Raw genomic sequence first — 20,627 nt, 5'->3', positions numbered from 1 at the left:
ACAACCTTTTCCAGGCTCTTGCACAGCCCGTGTTAGTTTTACATCTTTATGAAGAGCTTCACGGGAGCATAGAAATGTTGTCCAGTTAGTATATATGGAGTTAAAAACAAAAATTTGAATTATACGATGCTATTGCATTTGTATTATTTTCGTGTAATGAGCAAGCTATGATTTCATGCGGTCGTGTTCGCCTCTCACACACGCACACACCCACACGGATAGGCAGGCAGAGCGCGGTGACTTTAAGACAGGAGGCGTGGTGCTGCTGTTTTGACCGACTTGTCAGTGCCTTCACTCTCCACTATCATTCAGCTGAATGAACCTCCTCGTACTGTCAGCACAGCTCAGCGGTTCTCTGTTTATCCAGCCCGCTGTGATTTCTCTCCCGTCTGCCCGCTGACAACCACACGGGATTATTATTTCCGAGCAGCGACTGATTCTCCGCAACGCGTCTGCAAGGTAAGTTTACGTTTCCTCTGCCAGGCAGCCTGAGCTGAGCTGGAGGCTGGGATGGTTCTGCTTTCAGCAGCCGTGGAGGCAATCGGGGCCATCGGTTTGGATATATATTTATATATCAGAACCCCTGGATGTGGAAAAGGGGCATTTTGATGCTACAGTCTCTGCTGAGTAGGAGAGATTAGAGTTTAATTTTAAATGTGATCAAAGAACCATTGCTGTGGCTTTACCTGACTGCCCTTTTTTCCTGCTCAACATGCCAATTAGGATCCAGCACCTGATCTAAAGCCTGCTAGTTCGCCTGCATTAATATTAAAGGGAGAAAATGATTAATGGCTTCAATTATAACAGATCACTGGTGCCATTAGGTGTATATCAGTGCATTTATATGCAGTTTTGCGCAGGACAGCCAACCCCCACCTATTATCTTTGATCTGTTTGACGGTTTTCTCACAGTGATGTGATAATTTTGAAATAATAATGTCGCTCTGTATTATAATGATGGACTGCAGTGAGTTTTACACGATGCTCTATGCGTTTGACCTCGATATTATCCACCTATGCGTTCACTGGGCCACACGAGCGCTGATATTACTTCCTGTCTCCGCCTATAGAGGGCGCTGCGTCACCTCCACTGCTGTGTCATCACCCACACTGCAAAGAAAGAGCTTCTCATAAGAAGATCTGTTCAAATCAAGTGATTAAAAAAATGGAAAGGCATTTAGACTTGGAGCACAATTAAGACCTCTGATTTTTACCAAGTTATTATAATAAGTAAATTAAATGAAATGGAAAATAATTTCTGCTTGTTGCACCAGATTCAGACTCAAACCTGTCGGGGGACTCCTGTTGATCCATACTTCTTTGAGTGGATAGGAGTTCCCTTTCTCTTGGACTAAGTCTGGCTACACCAGCTGTTCAAGTTCATTAATTTATTCTCTGTTAAATGTATTAATTTTGTAACATTTCGCCGTTTATTGCCCTAAACCTATTTATTTCTACATTTCTTTCAACATTTCTTTTCTCATTCAGAGTTATCTACCATTCAAACTATCATGTGATGGCCTCTTCACATACTTCTTCATTGATATGTTAGTGCAGATATCGACATGCCTTTTATTTTTAGTCCGTTTAATAGGATTTGTGAAGTAATGTGTTTAGTCTTGATTGCTGTCATTTTGTTTATCTTCCATACTGTTTTACATCCAGATGTGTAAAAACTTGACAACCTCTCCATCTCTAACAGAAATCAGGCCATTCAAATGACAGAAATTAATGTGAAGGATAAATGGGAAGTTTTTGTGAATCTTGCATTGCTATTGGAAAAAGAAAACTGCATTTTTATAATCAGGAGATTTAGGCATCCCTACTTCTTAATGGCCACACTGCTTGTCAGAGGCATCACGAGCTGTTTAATCCGTCTGAACATCTGGCAGTGATGCAGCGTCGGCTGCTCTTGGCCAGTGGTTGAGGCTTTACAAGCACAGCACCATGCTAAGCACAAAATGATCCCCTCCTTCTCATCCTCCTCTGCCTCCTCTTTCTCCTCCTTACCCACATGGCTTAGCTTCATTCCTTCTTCCGGATCAAGATTGTGCTGCATCAAATAAAGCCACAGTGATCCCCAACTTTTTGGCCATGGTTCTGAGAAATAAAAAAGAAAAAATGTGTGTGTGTGTGTGTGTGTGTGTGTGTGTGTGTGTGTGTGTGTATATATATAAAAAGGCCATTATTGGTGAAAGGATTGGGGTGGATTATGGCATAGAAATTACATTTTAATCAATGGTTAAGTAAGTGGCTTGGAGGATTTATGCATGTAAAGCTGCTGAAGGATTTTTTTTAAACAATGTGTAATGCACATACGTCACAGGCAGCAATAGGCTGATCGCTGAACCGACAGGCTTGTGTTAAAGGATGTCAGCGATGGATGGATTTATTCAAAAGTCCTGTCGCATATCTCTGAGCAGAGCTGAGCTTTTAATACACTATAAGCTCTTTCACAGGCATGCAAAAATTCACATATAAAGCAGGAATATTTGTCCCGTTTAACCTTGAATCAGACTAAGGTAGCAATTTTCCTGGAGTATTTTTGAGTCCACTGTTTTGACTGTAGTGCACAATCCTTGTCCAGCTACCTGTGTGTTTTTAGAGGAGGTAGGGAAGAAAAACACATGTGTAATCCAAGAGAAACAGGCCCGGTGGGCTGAGGTGCTCGGCTTCTGGCTGTGCCCCTGCTGACTGAGCAGAAGCTGGACTACTTTTGGATGTGTATGTTTGTTTCTGTGGCCAGAAGCATGAGTAGCAGCCTTGCTTAGCTTTGGGTGGTTGTGTGTGTTTTTACCTGGTATCTGAGTTGCCACAAAGCTGTGGACTGTGCCTGGTCTAAGCTAGGACTGTTTGCCAGCTGGGGAAAGACAGGACCATTGTTCCTGATGAGCAGTTGAGGGAGAAGCGTACTCTCTTCTAACACAGCCAGATGTTTTGGTTGGCTGTTTCTGCTCGTCCAGACTGTGAGGTGAGACTGTGGCAGTGAGGATGGGGCAGGAGCGAGCCTGTACTTGGTCATGGGAGAGCATGTCGCTTCTCTTTTCTGCAGCCTGCTGACTGATGATGTGCTTTGTCAGATGTTCAGACTCGATCCAAACTTTAAATAAATCACTGTGCAACAAGTGCTGATCATCTAATCATCTAGAAAGGAGCGACACCCCCTTGTGCACCCTTACAGTTCATCAACAAGTGTTCCAAGTCAATATATTTGTCCCTGTCTCCCCTCATAAAACTTTTCATTTTCCCTCTTTACTCGTCCCTCATCACTTACACACTGAATGGCTGCAGTGCATGCATTAGACCTTCTGCCAGTCTCTCTTTTTGTGTGGTGGAGAGGCAGCGTGCTGACTTACTGTATCTGTGCAGAGTTTCTGGCGCAGAGCTAAGGAGTCTGGGAGTAATTAGCTGTGAGGTTATAATCCAATACCAGACACAGTTTTGGGTCTGTTGGATGCCCACCCGCCCCCTTCCTCTCCTTCCAATCCTCAGGCACAAGTGGTTATGAGACCCCTCTTCACTCCTCATCCTCCCATTTCCTACTTTACTAGACCTTCATTTATGAGTACATGTGAAGAAAGTGGAAGTGGTTTGATTCTGTGATTTGTTTTTACAGCAGGAGGTAACCAAATTTAATGCCATGAATACAGTACAGCCAAGGGTTTCTTCTTCTTCTTCTTCTTCTTCTTCTTCTTCTTCTTCTTCTTCTTCTTCTTCTTCTTCTTCTTCTTCTTCTTCTTCTTCTTCTTCTTCTTCTTCTTCTTCTTCTTCTTCTTCTTCTTCTTCTTCTTCTTCTTCTTCTTCTTCTTCTTCTTCTTCTTCTTCTTCTTCTTCTTCTTCTTCTTCTTCTTCTTCTTCTTCTTCTTTCTTTCTTCTTCTTCTTTCTTCTTCTTCTTCTTCTTCTTCTTCTTCTTCTTCTTCTTCTTCTTCTTCTTCTTCTTTTTTAAAGGTTACAGCTGTACATATGTCCAGAAACATGTTGAAATCCATGCAAGGACACATAAAATGTCCTCTTAGTAGAAAGTTGTGCAGTATCTATGCTTCCTGGAATTTCACACCAGTTCACTATTGAGTTATGCAGCCATCCATCACTACCTGAGGCTCTGCCTATGGTTCCTCTTGAGTTGTCCATATTGTAATCTAGATTAATGTTGGTGGCACAATCTAACCACATTCACTGCAGGTGTGTAGATGTCAGAAAAAGATGCCACACTCCGGTGTTGTCTTTTTTTCAGACTAGTTGATTAGCCTAAATTGAACTTCCTGGGACATACTTGCCTTCTTCCATTGTTTTTTGGGGGCTTTTTTTCACAAGGGACTTGATGAAGGTGACACATGAGTGTGCTGATGATGTGCTGATGTTGTTGGCAAACTTGCACTTTGGAGTGTTTTCCTCCTTAGCCAAACCCTTCTAGGTGCAAACAGTGCACACAGGTTTATACATGTTGTGTGGTCACCTTCACCAACAAAACGAAACCCAAGTTACACCCAAAAACTGCAGTCGTTTACTTCTATTACGTGCCACAGTTTGAAATAAATCAGCATGCTGTTTATATTACTCAAGTAGTTTAGAGCCCATCCAAATGACTGTGGCTGTGGTAAATGGTTATGGACAGTTAATGGATCCTGACCACCCTGTGTGTCTTTCACTGGACAAGCAACATCTACATCATCTCCAGAGAGATGTAGAGATGCAGAGTCTTTGCCATATCATACCACAGTAACTGCATTCATTTTCCATTTAAATTATTATCTATATTATTTTAAAGATGATTTTGGGGGATTTTTGCCTTCATTTGATAATAGGGTAGTGAAGACAGACAGGAAAGAGGGGGGAGAGAGAAAGGGAAGCTGCCCAGCAAAGGGCCACTGGTCAGACTCAAACCGATGCTGCTGCATTCTAGTCATGTGGCATATGGTCTCCTGCTCACCCACTGAGCTAAACCTACTCCACTATTTTGCATTATCTGTTTAAGTAAGCACCTTCTTCAGTGCAATTCTTTACTTTTCTGTCCTAGGTTTGTTTATATATTTTTTTGCTCATGTAACACTGTTTTTATTTTAATCCCAGTCATTTTTATTTAACAGCTCACTGAGCTCAGCAGAAAGCAAATGAGTGCATGAAAGTTGTCAGAATAAACTCAACTGGTGCATCATAACGAGATTCAGTGCTTGACCAAGCATGCGCATTGTTATTCTGAAAGAACTTAAATAAGCATTGAAAAGTATAAGTAGATAAATGCATATGGATCTCTTGCACCATTTGAGATTCATTCTGTTTGAGAGACTCTTTAAGAGTACATGTCTCGTTGACTTCAGTCAAAAGCCTGATTTCAGCTTTTCTAGTACAGCTCCTGGCCACAGAGGCCCAGTGTGCAGGACTTGTTGATGAGCGGTTGCAACAGGCTCTGGTCTGCTTCACCCATACAGTAGTGAGGTTGTTCTCTGCTGTTAAAAACCTAAGTTTAAAAGGAACTCCAGCATAGCAGGAATGCTCCCACTGTGCCAGAAACCATTGGCATTCAACCAACATTGGTGTAACCCGACTGTAAAGGAGTGCTATGATATGATCTTAATACACGTCAGTAATTTACTTTCTCTTTCTCTTCTGTGGATCCTTCTTGTGTTCTCTTTTAATTATTGTGGTTTGTATGTAAACCACTTTAAATGTATTTATAAGAGTTTACATACTTACAAAACCCCCCAGCTTGGCTTCATGTGTCAGACATCTTTGGAGGAGTCTTCACTGTCCAGTGGAATCAAACAGTGCAGGACATGTTTCTGCCTTCTGCTGTTCTTCCTCCTCCTTTTATGTCCTCCCCCTCAAGCTGCCACTAAAGTCTTAATTTCCTGTCATTCTCACTAGCAACAGTCACAAGGTAGAAATGTGGAGTTACACAATCATGTGTTTATTAAATATGGAGGAGACGCTTTGCTTTCTTGACCGTTTTTTTTGCACATTGTGCCATTGCAAACTTGTTTTTGTGCACTAGCGCTGCTATAGTGTTTGTAGTGGAAACAGTAGCCTGCTGCCTTGACTACCTGATCAGACTTGCATGTTTCCACCACTGGTGTAAATTGAAGGCAATTTAAGTTTTGGTTTCACCATATGTTGTTGAGCCTCTACGGAGGGGAGTTTGTCACCACAATAAAGCTGGTATTTTGGGTGATTACCTATTCCATCATAGCAGGACAAAAGGAGCAGGTGCATAGCGAAGATTGCCTCTTTAATGTTCTGAGGAATTATTTTGCCATGGGTGGGAGTGATTTAGCACTAGGGGTAATAGAGGTTGAGAATATCCCCATATTTCTTAACTTACTGACAATTCCCTCCCCCAAATACCTCTCCCTCCTTGGTCTCAATCTCCGTCCACATTACCCTGTCCCCCCCCTTCTGCCATCTAACTCAATGCTGTGGTTGTTTTTGGTCCACTGTCTCTATGTAGTCACAGGCAATTAGATCCCGTCAAAATAGGCTGCAAGAAGGCGGACTGAGACTCGGGCACCCAGACCTTTTGCTCCTGCCACTTACACTTGGCTAATATTACCCTGACCTGCTGAGAAAAGGCCAAATAGGTTTTGTCAGTAGATGGAACAGAAAGAAGGGGAGGGGTATGCACTTGGGACCTGTGCACGTGCTACCTCAGTGAACACAAAGCAGCTCTTTCACTGGGGATCTGGAGCACATATGGAATCATTTATCAAACCTCCAGTGCGTCAGCCCCACCATATTCTCTTGGCTGCAGGTCTCCCCTCACCTCTGCATCTCAGGTTCACTTTGCCTCTAAAATTATGTTGAAAAGTGGCGCCTGGAGATGTTCCTCCTTCGCTCTCCTTGGTAGTCCTTGGTAAACCATAAATACACTTTGATTTGCAGTGGCTCGCCATGTAAAGTCCTAAAAAGGTTGGCAAGCTAGCCTTGGCTTTCAAAGGCCAGAAAGAAAGCAAAATGCTTTAAAAATGACACATATGGAGTTTAATGTGGTGTTTGTGTTGAAATATTGCTGGACATTTTTCGAGATTATTGACTGGTGAACTCCAGTTTTAAGTTAACACTGGTTAGTTTCTGTTGGTGCTGCAGGGGAGTTGAATGAGACATTGTGGCAAGGATCTCAGGAGCAGGCACATCTGCACATCTGCACATCCATGACCCGAATCGCCACATCCCAAAATTGCTCTATTGGATAGCAATCTGATGATTTTCAAGGCCACTTGAGTACAGTGAGCTCATTTTCATGTCAAAGAAACCGGTTTAAGATGATTTGAGATTTGTGACATGGCATGTAACAGTGCTGGATGCAGAAGATGAGTATATTGTAGTCATAAAGGGATGGATGTTGTTGGCAACAATACTCGCATGGTATGTGGTGTTTAAACAATGCTCGACTTGAACTAAAGGGCCGAAAATAGATCTCCCACACCATAAGATCACCACCAACAGCCTGAAGTACTAATTCCATGCAGGATAGATGGGGTCGACTTAACGATATCTGCATGCCTGAATGCATGTGATTAGCTGATTAGATATTTGCAGTTGAGCCAATGTATCTAATAAAGTGGCTGCCGAGTGTATATAGATCTCTTTCAAAGTGATGCATTTGTTCATGCCAATCTTAACTGATAGTGATAATTTTATCTTTGGGTGTTTTTCATTCAGGTTAAGGTTGTATGAACTCAGTTCAAGGTCTGTGCTAACCTTGAGTTAGGTTCACACACAGGGTTTGTTGGCTACTACTTGAATGAATTAGTATCCACTCTAAATTATAAGGACAGTATTTTAACAGTAACCCAATGCCAAAGTGACATCATCTCCAAGGATTGGGCTCTAAACTGCACAGCTGGGTGTAGATAACGGAGCAGCTTGGATGTTTATTTTTTTCCCTTTCTGCATTCCAGCTTCTTATTTATAATGGCTTTGATATCCAGCTCTGGGGGCTACTTCTATAAAAGGAAGTTTGAAGACTTTTACCGACCCACTCGAAAGGAGGCTTGCATGCCACATTTTCGTAAGATGTAACCTTTAGATTTTCATTAGAAAGTAGACATGAATCACACAGGAAAAGAATGTCGTGTTTGGCTTTGGACAAAGCCAGAAACCTAAAAAGCTATCAGCGCCCTGAGTCGGTTTCTGCTTTTGTGTCATCCAAGAGTGTCTTCAAAGTATTTAGTTGTGAATGTTTGAAGTTCGTGATTGTGATTGCCACACCTCTTCATATTACAGGTCAAACTTATGGCTTTGTTGAAAATATACTCCGCAGAGTTTGATGATAGGTGACCTTTGACCTGTGACCTCATCCCACTGCTTCGCTTGCCCTTCAGGAAATTGATTTTGTTTACAAAGGCCTAGCCATTTTGTGCTTTAGATTGAATTTTCCTGTTGCATTGGATAGCTGAAGTTATCAATATCCACGTCTGTAGCTTTGTTTTGACTGAGCTGTAATGACAAAGTTAACCCCGTTCCTGTTTAAAATGGGAATATCCTCTGTTTGCAAGCTGAGCAGATTTGATCTCAGTGGCCAAAATGATGCTAAATCTCTTGGTCTAGATTGTCAGTCTTGAGTTTTTATCTTTATGCTGTTGATTCTCAAGTTCAAACGGTGCCTAAATTAGCCTAAACTTTTCAACGATAGCAATCCAGATGTCCTCTGTGGCTTGACACCCTGTTTAATGCGTAGCAGATGGTATTTGTAGTGGTGGATTGTGCTGAAAACAGATTACCTTAATGAGGTCATTTACCAATGAACTGTGCAGAGGCGTGTCGAAGCCCTCTGGGTTTCTAAAATTTACTGAAGGTTACCTACAGGTTAAACATCCTTGGAATACTGTTGAGACCTCACTTGGATCACTGAATATTCTTTACAAAGCAGTGCATTCTCTTTGAGGGGCCTCTTTACAAGAGATATGGCCTAGCATGTACTTCTATGGGTTGTGTTATTGTAACCATCAGCTCTTTCCCTCCCTCCCTCTGTCTCCTTGGTGGACAGGGGTCCTTCTCGCTGCCCTGTGCGGCTCTGTTTGTGTTTGATTGTGGGAAAATTTCTCAACTGTCCGTGAGAGTCCCCCGCTCTCTGGACCGGCTTTTCCCTTGGGGAGGTGAGGGGGGGTCCTCTGTGCTCAGAGATGCTGAGCCCCAGTACTCCTCCAGGACCCATCTTGCCTCAGCAGACCCTAGTGGTAGAAGTGGTGGCAGCATTCCTTTGCCCAGTTTTTAGATTCCCAAACTGGACTTATTTGCATGATCGTCAGGCTCAGCAGTAGGGTTTATCTTATCAGGTTTGGTGGATCCGTCAAGCTTTTCAGCACAGTGATGAAGAAGCCTGGTAAAAGAACTCACTGCCAATAAATCACTTCAGATGGAGGCCTGAGATCGCGACGTGGATCTTGATGTGACACAGAGTTTTGAGAATGGGCCGGACTGTGGCGGGTTTACTTTGGCTACCCATGCAAAATATGTTCTGGCTCCAGGGTTGGATATTGAACCTGAAATATGTAAAGTTTATAGCTTGGAGGTTGCTGGGTTTTTTGTTGTTTTTTTTTAAAAAGAGACTTTTCCTGGTTTGTGTACAGAATGTGTCATTTGGCTGGAGGAATTACCTCATTAAACTGAGTTTGTGGCTTTTTATATTTAGATTTTGAATTTCAGTTTTCATTTAATGCATTCAATTGCCGTTGGCAATGATTTGTTTCCACTTTTGCATATGGATAGTGATGCAGTTTTATTTTCACATTTGCTTTACGGGAAATCCCTGAAACACAGGTTTTGTGTATTTATTGTCATGGTGACATGCTTGTTATGTGTTTCGCTTGTGTGTGTGGCACTTTATATTGACCAACAACAACAAGATATGACAGGCTGTCAGATAGCCAAGCCTCCTACCCTAATCCTCAATTCAATTTAGTCTACTGTAATTCACTTTGCTAGTGTGACAAATGAGCTTTATTGAAGTGATCTAAGGCTGGAGCATCTTAACAAGATTTAAGAAGTAGCTGAATCACATTTACCCCTCTTGTTTTCCCCCTCTGATCCATCTGAATAATTCTTATCCTATCCTCACCTGCAGCGTTTGGAAGCCATAAGCCTATAAATAGTCTGACCTGAGGAAAAAATATGGTTCAGAGATACAGTATCAGACCAAACCTCCCCTGTGATGTCACTTTGTTTAAAACTAAAGGCCATTACTAAACAGTAAAACGTTTTATAAGCTCAACGCCATCATAAATCTCGGGGAGAGTCTTGGATTACTAAATTTGGCTTCTGTATTTTCCCATGCATTTCTTTCTAATCATGTAACGACTTTATGGTGCACTTCAAAGCTCCTAAGCAGAATAGAAAGCTGTGACAGGCACTTTTACTGTGCTCTACAGCCTCTCTCCCAGGCCCTAATGCATCATCCAAGCTAACTGCCATCTTATTGTGTTTGAGCTCTGAGATAGATGAGCAGATGCAGTCAAGGATCCAAGAACAGTTTTGTCCCTTTGCTACTGAGTAACTAAACAGACAAACAGAATCCGAACAGTGGACCTGAGCCATAGATCCTTCATCCCCGGCGAGTTCTTTTCAAAAACTCTTTTTCGCCAAGTGACAAACCGCGTGGTTGGCAACAACTAAAGCATTCAGAGGAGGAATGAATGGGGTTCTGTCTCTGGAGAGGCCTGTTGAAATGGGGTCTTTTGCTTTTATCCCTCCGGAGAACAGATTGATCTTGCGCAGGTTTGCGCTGGCACTGCACTTCAAATGGACTGTTGAAAGGCAGGAAGGCAGGACGTTTATTTGTGCTGTGTTATAAACTGTGTCCTTTTTCCAGATTTTAAGATTTTGTGGGTGTTCTCCATCGTCTAAAAACACTACCAGGCCATCGCTCGCTCCCCGCACTTGTGTTATTCTTAAATTCACCTGTAACTCTAACCCAGACTTTCCCTCTCAACCTGCTCTGTGGTGTTTTCCATGTGTGCTTGCCATAAGTGACAACAGCATCCTCTTCTCATCTACTCTGCTTTGTCCATACTGATGAAAAACACAGGTACTCGTGTAGACTCTGGGTCCTGTTTTATAGTTGTGCAGATGGAGAGGAAGCCTCTTAAAACAGATGTCATCCTCCTCTGATATACGCTCCATCACTCCCCTGTGGTAAAAATCACATGTGGACATCAGGTGACCCTCTTTGTGCCGTTCACTCTGTGAGTAAGATACTCCCTTCCTCTTCATGCACCTCCTCGTCTTCCTCCTTTGCAGAGAGTGTGCTGGTTTTCTTCTCCTTCCACTTATGTAAACTAGGAGGTTGTCTGCCATCAGCATTCAGGAAGTGTGGGGATAAACAAACGACAGAAGCCAGTAGGAAAATCTCAGATGACCCAAGAGTGTCTTAGTAACTGTGAAGAGGAGGTTATTTTTGGTTAGTGACTGATTCAGCCACAACATTAAAACCACTGTCAGGGGAAGTGAATAATATCAGTCATCCCATTATGATGAAATGTTCTGCTGGGAAACCTACAGTCGCGGCACTCATGTGGTTACTACTTTGCCATGTACTAACCACCTGAATGTTGTGACGGACCAAGCCAACTTGTTTGTGCACTTGTGAGATTGCATGGTTTGGAAAAATGACACTGTGATGTCCTGACATTGAACATTTAGTCATTATAACTATGTTCACTCCCATGTTTGAAGTTCTTTAGTTGTGTGGTTTTGTAGCTCTGTGTGGTGTTTTTGCTTTCCACACATCTGCTCCAACTGGTGGCCATTAGGGTTGAGAGACTTTTAGTATTATTTTCCTGTTCTTTTTTGTACCACCACAGGTTATTTTGAATGTTTCAATAAACAGTGGCAATGTGGAAGTCCCCATTTCCTTGTCTGACAAACTAAGTAACATGCTAACATGTAGCATATGTAGGTAAGCTAGCTGTATTTTTAGGTCTTCGACCAATGTAAACACACATTACAGGTATCTTTCATTTGCTGAATTTTGGTCCATCATAATGTAGGTTTGTCCGATTTGAGGGTGTTTTCTCACACCTGTGCTGTGTCCATTTAAATTAAAAGTAAATTTTCCTACTTCGCACTCGGGTGTGGAACCAACCAGACAGAGACTCGCTAGTTTGTTTATGGTGAGATCCGACCTCATACTGACCAGATGATGTTGCAAGTTTGAGCTGAATGTCTTCCTGTAGCCAGGTATGCTTTGCATGCTGGGATGGAACAGGGTACCATAGACTAGCCCATACAGTTTTGGCTGATGTATTTCCCAGATAAATGCAAATGTTAGGAATATATCAATTAGGTCCTGTATTTGCTTTTGTTGCTCCAATCACAGATTACACAAAACAGTTTTTTGTACCAGACAGTAAACACATACACTTGGACACTTCAACATGCGAGTCTGTGGAGCGCCACTCAGTTTTGGAGCCAGCTTCAAGTGGCCGTTAGAGGACCTGCACTGTCTCATGACGTTTTAATTCAGCCCTGGATGTTTCAACAGCCTTCTGCCTTTATATTAGCAAGCGCTAATTATTAAATGTTTGTAAAATTTGAATGTTGTCCAACCATTGTGTCCGTAATGGTGCGCCTTTTTAAAAGCAGTTTTGAAAACACGAGAATTTATGTGAGAGAGACGCAGACCCAGAATGCTAAAAGCTCTTGCAAATGTACGCGTGTGTGTGCACACATGTGTTGAAGGGTCCAGGCTGTCAGCAGTGGAGTGATGGAGAGATAACCCATAAGCCAGTGCTCTGTGTGCCAAGCCATCTGACTCAGTGCAGGAGTTGGCCTGCATTAAAGCTACTGGAGGCTGATATATTTTCTCTCTGTCGCTCTCTCTTCCTGCAGAAGCTTAGATGGGCTGCCCATTTTCAAAGTCTTACAGCCTGTATTATTTCTTCAGGCAGTGATCCATCTAGAAAATGGCTTCTTAAAGTCCAGTCAGCTTCATCCTCTTCTTTACCTCCTCACTGGTCACATGGTCCAGGAGCCACAGGGATTAACTGTGCCCTGTAAAGAGGAGACTCATATTGTGATTATCAGAAGGAGAGAGCGAGGTGAAGAAGGGGAATAGGGATGCTACTGGACTGTAACCATGCCCTTGACTCTTTTGGGGTTGAAACTAGTAGCAGGGGGTGGATTAAAGGTATTACTCTGACAACCTGGACAACTGGTGCAGACATAAATGCTGCTATATCAACCCATGCACACATCACTGCCCTCACAACTCCCAGCACCCACCCTGCTGTGCTGACAGACAAAATCCCCAAAGTGCACAACTAACTGCGAGTGACCGTGACTATTTCAGCAGTACGGAGATTAGCTTTAAAGAATATAGATGTAACATTTGTAAGTTGATTTTTAGTGGCTGTGGGAGGAAGGATATTTTAGACAAAACCTGCACTGTTTTTGCTGAAATATTTCCAGAACAACGATTCACATTAAATTAGTGAGAATTAAATGGGATTTTCCAGTTGACCTGAGGGAGGTGGGTGGGTTTTGAACCTCCTAATTGAAAAAAAAAAAAAAAATAGGACTGATGTTCCTGTAATTGTGAATAATCTGTAGTGCAGAAAAAGTGTGCTGTCTCAACTTCATGCTCAAAGATGAAAGAATTGGAATAATAAATATATTTTATGTTGATACTTTTGTTATTTTTCACCTAATTTTCTCCCTCGCTCACTTTTCCAGTCCTTGGATGCCTGCCTCTCTTGTGCTGTGCCCTCATTTGCTGCCAGGTTTCCTTGACAACAAGCTGCAATACATAAACTGGGCTGCGTTCAGGGAACGTAGCACTGCAAAACAGAAAGTCGTTCTTGTTATCTCTCATCCCTTGCATGGTGCTCCAATGGTCCTCAGCTAGGAGCAGGAATCTCACAAGCAAATGGATTGTTTTTCAGTTTACATCATTTTAAATCAGAGAGAACAAAATCTTCATCCACTCATTTTTTTTCATTCAGTGAGATGATGCACTTGAACATAGTTTCAATACAGAGCATGAAGCTGATGGGCTGCATACAGAGTTTAATTTTATTGCTAATTTTCAATCCTACATTTTATGGTCTTCAAACTCATAAAAAAGAACACACTCTGGATAGAAAACTTCTATAAATACAAAATAACAAAATTACAATGAATAATGTCTGAACAACAATTTCTGCAAATGCTGAGGAGAGGATGAAAGGTAAAAAAATAAGTGAGGAAAAAAACAGTAGTGTATTATATATTAATTTTTAATTGAAACAAAATAACTAATACATCACTAATGTTACTTAATTACTCACTAGAGTAATTTGTTACATTACATTTGCATTACTCCAAAACATAATATAACAATATAAAACTTAGGATACAGTCTCACACATGAAGACATGCTCAAGATTTTTTTCTTCACACTTCACACCTGATGGCTCATCACTTCCTTTGTTACCTGATGAAGGTCCTGGCTCTTAGCTGGGGTGAGCATACGCTCAGCTTTAACATCAGTCTGGGTTCTTCAGTAGCTTTGTGTTTGCACAATGTCTTTGCACGTTTTGCAGAGTTCTGGCTGGGCACAGTTTGCACTTTGTCGTCACTTTCTTTCCTGCAATAAAAATGACAGCAATATTTATATCTCCACTCTGCAAGAGTTGTGCAGCAGACTGCTCGAGTACTCTCCTTCCTGCACACGTACGGAATCAGGTGATTGTAGTGCAAGCTTGCAGGAAAAAAGGTGTGTTTGATTTTTTTTTTCTATTCACCCATATTGATGCAAGTAACAACATAATTGCTTACTGTAATATGATTAGTGAACTTTATACAGCAATGTGTTAAACTGTTACAAAAGAAAAAAGTTTGGGGTCACTTAGAAATGCCCCTGTCAGACTTCTGGTAATTTCTAAGAGTATGAGTTCTTTTATGTCTCAGAAGAATTTTGTTTGTAGCCATCTGGCTTCTTAATCAGCACAACAGTTTTTAATTGTTCCAATATAATCTTCCTACTGATCAACTGATAAACTCATATTAGTAAACACAACATGCTATTGAAATATAGGATTTATACTTGCTGAAAATGCTAATGGAACTGCGTTGAAAGCATAAAGTGACCCGAACTTCTGAGTGGTGTTGTACATGAATGAACACACACACATACACCCACCGTACCTGATGTGACCTTGCTTTCCTGACATTCCTTCCAAGGTCTGGGGAAGAGGAAAGGTATCTGCTGATTGGAGGTCTGGCCCATGAAACTGAATGGATGGAAGAAGCCCTGCTGTGATTCATTTGCACACACAAACTCTGTTAGAGTGCCACTGACAAAGTATTAAAACAGGCGGTGAACATAAATCTGTCTGAATTCGTTTGGCTACTGGTCAGTGCTGTGCAGTACATTTCCCAGACTTGCCTTCTCTTCCTTTTAATCTTCATTAGAAGCAAACCTTCAGACATGATGGTGCATCAGTTAGTTTTACTGTAGTGCATTTTTAGCTGTGGTGTTAGACATTGCAAACACCTCTCTGGCTTGCGTTCCCTTTTTCACAATTGTTTCCTATTGAACTAGAACACTAGGCCAAAGCCTAAGCTCTCCCACAGAAAAAGCCTTTAAACAGGAGGCTGTTGACAGGTGAAGTCCTTTACTCCCCCCCTTCATTGATCGACTCCATCCTTCCTCTCATTACATTCTCAACAATCGATGCTCATAATTATTGAAATGGCTCCTTTGGACTGTGTTTTTAAAAGGTCACCGAGTTCTCTTATATCACACCCTGCATCGCACTGAGCGGGCAACTTGAGGTCTGAGTGCTCCACAGTGACCACCATAATAATGCCAGTTCTCACTACACGTCCTGCTGCCGTGGAAAGAAAAGAAAAGTCAGACTTATTGTTCTGTGAAGGAAACTCAGATGCAAGGAGAGGAAAGGCTGCAGGGGAAGAAGTACTGACCCACATTTTTGCTACAGCGTGCAATGGGATTCGAGGCCCAACCTGACCGTTTAACTTTAATAGCACGTAATCGGAACAATGTGTGTTGATTGTATGCCGCCGGAGCAGATTAACCCAGATTTGTACTGCAGGGGTCAAGGGTTTGGGTTTTTTTGTTTTCCCCAGTAGGTTTTCATCCCATTGGTGCCTGTGACTCAGACACCTGTATATTGTGTGAGAACTTCTCTTTACTTATAACTTGAACCCATATATCTGCAGTGATATACACTAAGGAATGAGTGAGGAAACATCTGGTTTGAATTTAAATAAATACAGTGACTTGGTGATGACTATAGTTTGTCAGTGTTGGTGGATGCTACATATGACTACAGTGAGGATGGGCCTGACGCTCAGGGAGCTTAGATCTGCTGAACACTTCTGATTGTGTTCATCATTTCTGTAACTGAAGGCAATTTAACAGTGAAGGAAAAATCCCTATAAGAACTTGTATCAAAACTAGCAGAAATAGTGCTTGCAGCATTGGTGGTGTATTGGAGAATCCGCCATCAATACCTTGCAGCGCATGTGTGTCCACTCCAAGGTCAGAGGTGCAGAGAGACCTCGGACTGCAGGATTTCCTTTTGATATCTCTACGTGAAGACCTGTCGTAGGTGACACCCCGGCACCAGTTGCTCGGGATTGTTGGGAAAAAGTCTATTTCCCCAGTGGTAGGTAAGTAGCTGGTGGAAGTAGTTGGCAGTTGCTAGGTCAAACTGGTCACAAAGAACTTTGTGGTACTGCTCAGCAAACCTTGTAATTGGTTTTCAGATTTCTGAGGTCACCCATTGTTTGCATGGAAGATGATGACTTGTGTGCAAGCACTCATTAAGTACTAAAGTAAAGTTGTGCCCTTTGAAACATGTTGGTTGCACCAGTAAGGCCACTTGGAAAGTTATCAGACTTTTATGAAACACATTATAAACTGTGAAAAGCTTGAAACAATTTAAAAACTTGCCAAGTGCAGTGCAGAAAATTTGGACATTCAAGCTGTACTTAATACAGTATGTGGCATCAAAGAGTTGGTAAGGTAGTGTAACTTTGAGTTAGTGTAAAGATTGAAACTTGAAAGCTCTGTCCCAACCAACTTTAACATGAAAATGGCTGGTTGTAGACTTGTAATTCCAACATGGATTAAAAGGGTTTGCGAGGTGATCCATCAAGCATGTATTTAGAACCATCCTGATCCCTTTAGCTGGGATTTACACCAAATAAAAGCCCTTGGTGAGGATTTGTTGTTGAACATACAGGTGAAACAATATAGGTTACAAAGAAATTAAACACTAAATCCATCATTTCTTTGTTCTGTCGAATATGGAACCTGTTAGAATAGAAGAACTGCCTCTATTGAAATGTATGAAAGGACTGCATATTCAGACTGAACGTGGTCTCATTTTGTGTTTTTTGTTTTTTTTTTCAAGCAAAAGGAATGAATTTAATCACTGGAAAGTCCTAATCAGCGTCTATGTGTAGAGTGGGCAGATTACAGCTGATGAGCATTGTAGGGAAAGACTTGTTTGTTAGCTTGATTTCATAAGCATGGCGGGTGTTTGGGTGTGTGTTTGTGTACACTTTTAGCTGCAGAACATAAAGCACGCAGTGCTCGATGGTAAGCATGTGTTACTGAGAGACCAGATGGATTTCATGGGCACATGGGGCTGTGCGTGTGTCTTCTGCTACAGGAGCTACCCCGGGCTCAGCTGGCTTTAATCAACACAATCATTTGGCCCTCGTGCGGGCAGTCGGTGCACGTTGGAGCCCCTCAGCAACACTCCCTTTCACCTCTGCTCTCTCAACATCCCTCTGCACCACATGGTGTGATAGCATATATATTTACATTGTCTCTCTTGTGCACACAGCAGTAAGAAGATACACATGCGCGATTCTACACTCATTCTCACTCTGTTCATTCACTCAATCCAAACACTTACACGGCTTGTAGTCTATACTCAGCTCCAGGGATAATCAGAGGTTATTATAACTTTACGGAATCACTCATAATTTGTGCATGTTATAACCATCTAGGAAAAAATGCTGAATTATTATGAAATTATTAGGAAGTTGGAGCAAAAGTGAGTGCATCCTGTAAGACAAGTAAAGCCATAATATTATTGCTATTATACTCCTACAAAGCTTGCACACATACCACATGATGTGACCACACAGTATTAAGATGTATCCATAATTTAGTTATTATGCTGCTACGCCTTATTAACTCCTGACCATAAGTTATTGATCCTGTAATTTTTTCCACCCACCAGATGATAGCCGTGACGCACCAAGATCAAATGTCGGTGTCTCAGGATAACTAATAATAATTAATACTGATGTGTAATAAACAATTTTGGATTGCTGTTTCCTATTTAATGGGCTATTTGGGATTTTTGTGGTTGAACACTGATTTGGATGTTGAATACTGGCTGGAGTTTTGAAGCTTCAGTATGTTGCTTAATCAGGCTTAATAGTAGATTCAGTGATTCATTACTATAGAAACAAATGACCAATTCAACTGTTTATAGGTTTCAGCTTGTACCAGATTTTAATGTTCTAGGCTGCATAGCACAGTACTGAGAGGGTATGTAGGGTGAGACTTTTATTCTGCAGCCACAATATGTCTTTGTCCGCTGTTACATAGATGGGAAAGAATGGAGTGAGAAATTAAGATTGGGTTTTTATCATTTTAGCCTGGGTGTAATCTCCTCTCACTTGTTTGTATATGTCTCATAGCTTCCTGCGGACAGGGCTGAGTGTTGCTTATCAGCCGAAGCACCAGGACAGTCCCGACCCAGCCCTGAAGGTATGCATCTCAAGGACCCTTTGCCTCGGTATCTAAACCGCTAAAGGATGTAACCCACTGGACAACAGTGTAATCCATGTGACCGTACGCTGCAGGATAACTTTTACGGCACCCCCTCTCAGCTGGGGGACAGGATGTTGCAAAGGAAGAGCTGCTTGATTTAGGGGGGGAAGTAAATCAGTGTTACAACATGTCCGACCCTTCCCACCATATAAGAGGCAGCTGGACAGGGAGAGTGACTGTGTGGCTGGATGTAGCATGAGGCACGTGTGGTTCACTGACGCTATATAGTTCTCCACACAGACCTGTTGGATGCTTGTGGAGAAAAATCCTTAAAATCTGGTGCGTGCTTGCTACCTTTTATCCTCATCTGTCCATGGATGTGTTGACAGGTGTTCTGCTGCCTCTTAAATTTGCTCTTGCTTCTTGTTTTCTAAAGCATTAAGACGTGATAACCACTGTTATTTGTGTTGGAATGAACAGTGGCTCAGAACAGACTGTTCTAACTTACTGTAGTGATAAACAGGAAGTGTTTGTTATTACTCTCTTATCCCGGGAGAGCTCGGAAGATGGTTTCACTGTGGTATAGTGCAACACCCAGCTGGGGCGTCATTCCAAGCATTACATTAAGTAAGAATGAGAGAAAAAGTTTTAAAAATGTCATTTATTCTCAGCAGCGGATCTCGGAGTAAACTGTGGCTTTAGCTTTGTTGGAGCCGTCATGGCGAGCCCAGACCAAAGGCTTTGAGAGTAAAATTGGTGGGCTATTTTTAGGCAACCCACTTCCTATGGTTTGTGATTAAAATCTTTAGAGAGAGGATGGAACTTTATTTGCTTGGTCACTTTGGCTTCAAAGGTTTGGTCAGTTGTTGCTTTTGCTGTCACAGCATGATGCAAGTGCATAATTACAGCAGTATTTGATTTATGCGTGCACCAATCATTGCAGATCCTTGGGCACAACCTATTATTAGCTAATTAAAACATGGAAGCATGCTTTCTGTTTGTTTGAAGCGCTAACGTGATCACTGCCACCTTCGGTCCAATGCAACGTGACCTTGGCTGATCAGACAGCACTGTCTGTGTCCAGTGCTGCCGGTGGGTTCAAAGAGTTCCCCAGCCTTAACTAGAGGTGAAGGGTCAAGGAAAAAGGGTATGAGGCCTCGGATGCAGACACGCACCTGTTCACAAGGGGCCTCTGTTAGGCGAACAGATGACTCCCAGATGTTTTTATCCAGACACTATGACAGTCGTGACCATGTATGTCTGTGGGGTCAACCCCTTAAACTGCACTGTTTAGAATTGGACTTATGGTTTCATTCACATGACTCTGACATTCACCGCCATACATGGGCCTGTGCAGAACGTTTGAAGCGTGTAAAAGCCTTGATTTATGTTGCTTTGAATGGATACTAAGAAGTGACATTAAGGCACCTGGAACAGCTCAGGTGAAGGTATTAGTTTTGGGTTCAGTGAGTGGTCAGATTTGTGCTTTTTTTTTTTTTTAATTTTTATTTTTTATGAATGGCAGGATAAGGAATTTTGATAAATTGTAATGTCATACAGCCACAGGAGGAAAGCCCCATGTTGCCAATATAACAGCAAGAGGAACATATAAAATTTGATTTTAAATGGAAGCATCTGGAAAAAGAGCAAAGGCCTTTCTTGTCTTCTTTTGTCATTATTTTTTACTGACAGCCTGTATTCTCACTTTTACAGTTCACACACCTGGACTCATTTTGGCAAAAAAGAGCTGTGAGAAGTGAAGCCGCCTTAAAAGCATGACCTTTTATGCATCTTTATATTTTCCATCTCATATTTCTAAAATTGAAGAGATTTGCTTCTACTGATATGGACTCTTATAAGCTGATGTTTGGCACCAAATACTAAAAAGTAATA

At 41.8% G+C, this 20,627-nt stretch overlaps 1 protein-coding gene across 3 annotated transcripts in view; it reads left to right on the top strand.

Moving 5' to 3' along the window:
* The first annotated feature begins 282 nt into the window (after nt 1–282).
* Nucleotides 283–20,627, top strand: part of daam2 (dishevelled associated activator of morphogenesis 2) — a 110,995-nt gene continuing 90,650 nt past the window's right edge. For all 3 annotated transcript variants that reach the window (XM_039603454.1, XM_039603452.1, XM_039603455.1), the window contains exon 1: nt 283–459. The gene's annotated coding sequence lies outside the window, so the exon portion shown is untranslated. The remainder of the gene's footprint in view (nt 460–20,627) is intronic.

This window comes from Oreochromis aureus, linkage group 19, assembly GCF_013358895.1.
Source record: "Oreochromis aureus strain Israel breed Guangdong linkage group 19, ZZ_aureus, whole genome shotgun sequence".
NCBI lineage: Eukaryota > Metazoa > Chordata > Actinopteri > Cichliformes > Cichlidae > Oreochromis > Oreochromis aureus.
Note: the sequence above shows the minus strand (reverse complement) of the source record. Positions and strands in the feature narration are given on the sequence as shown.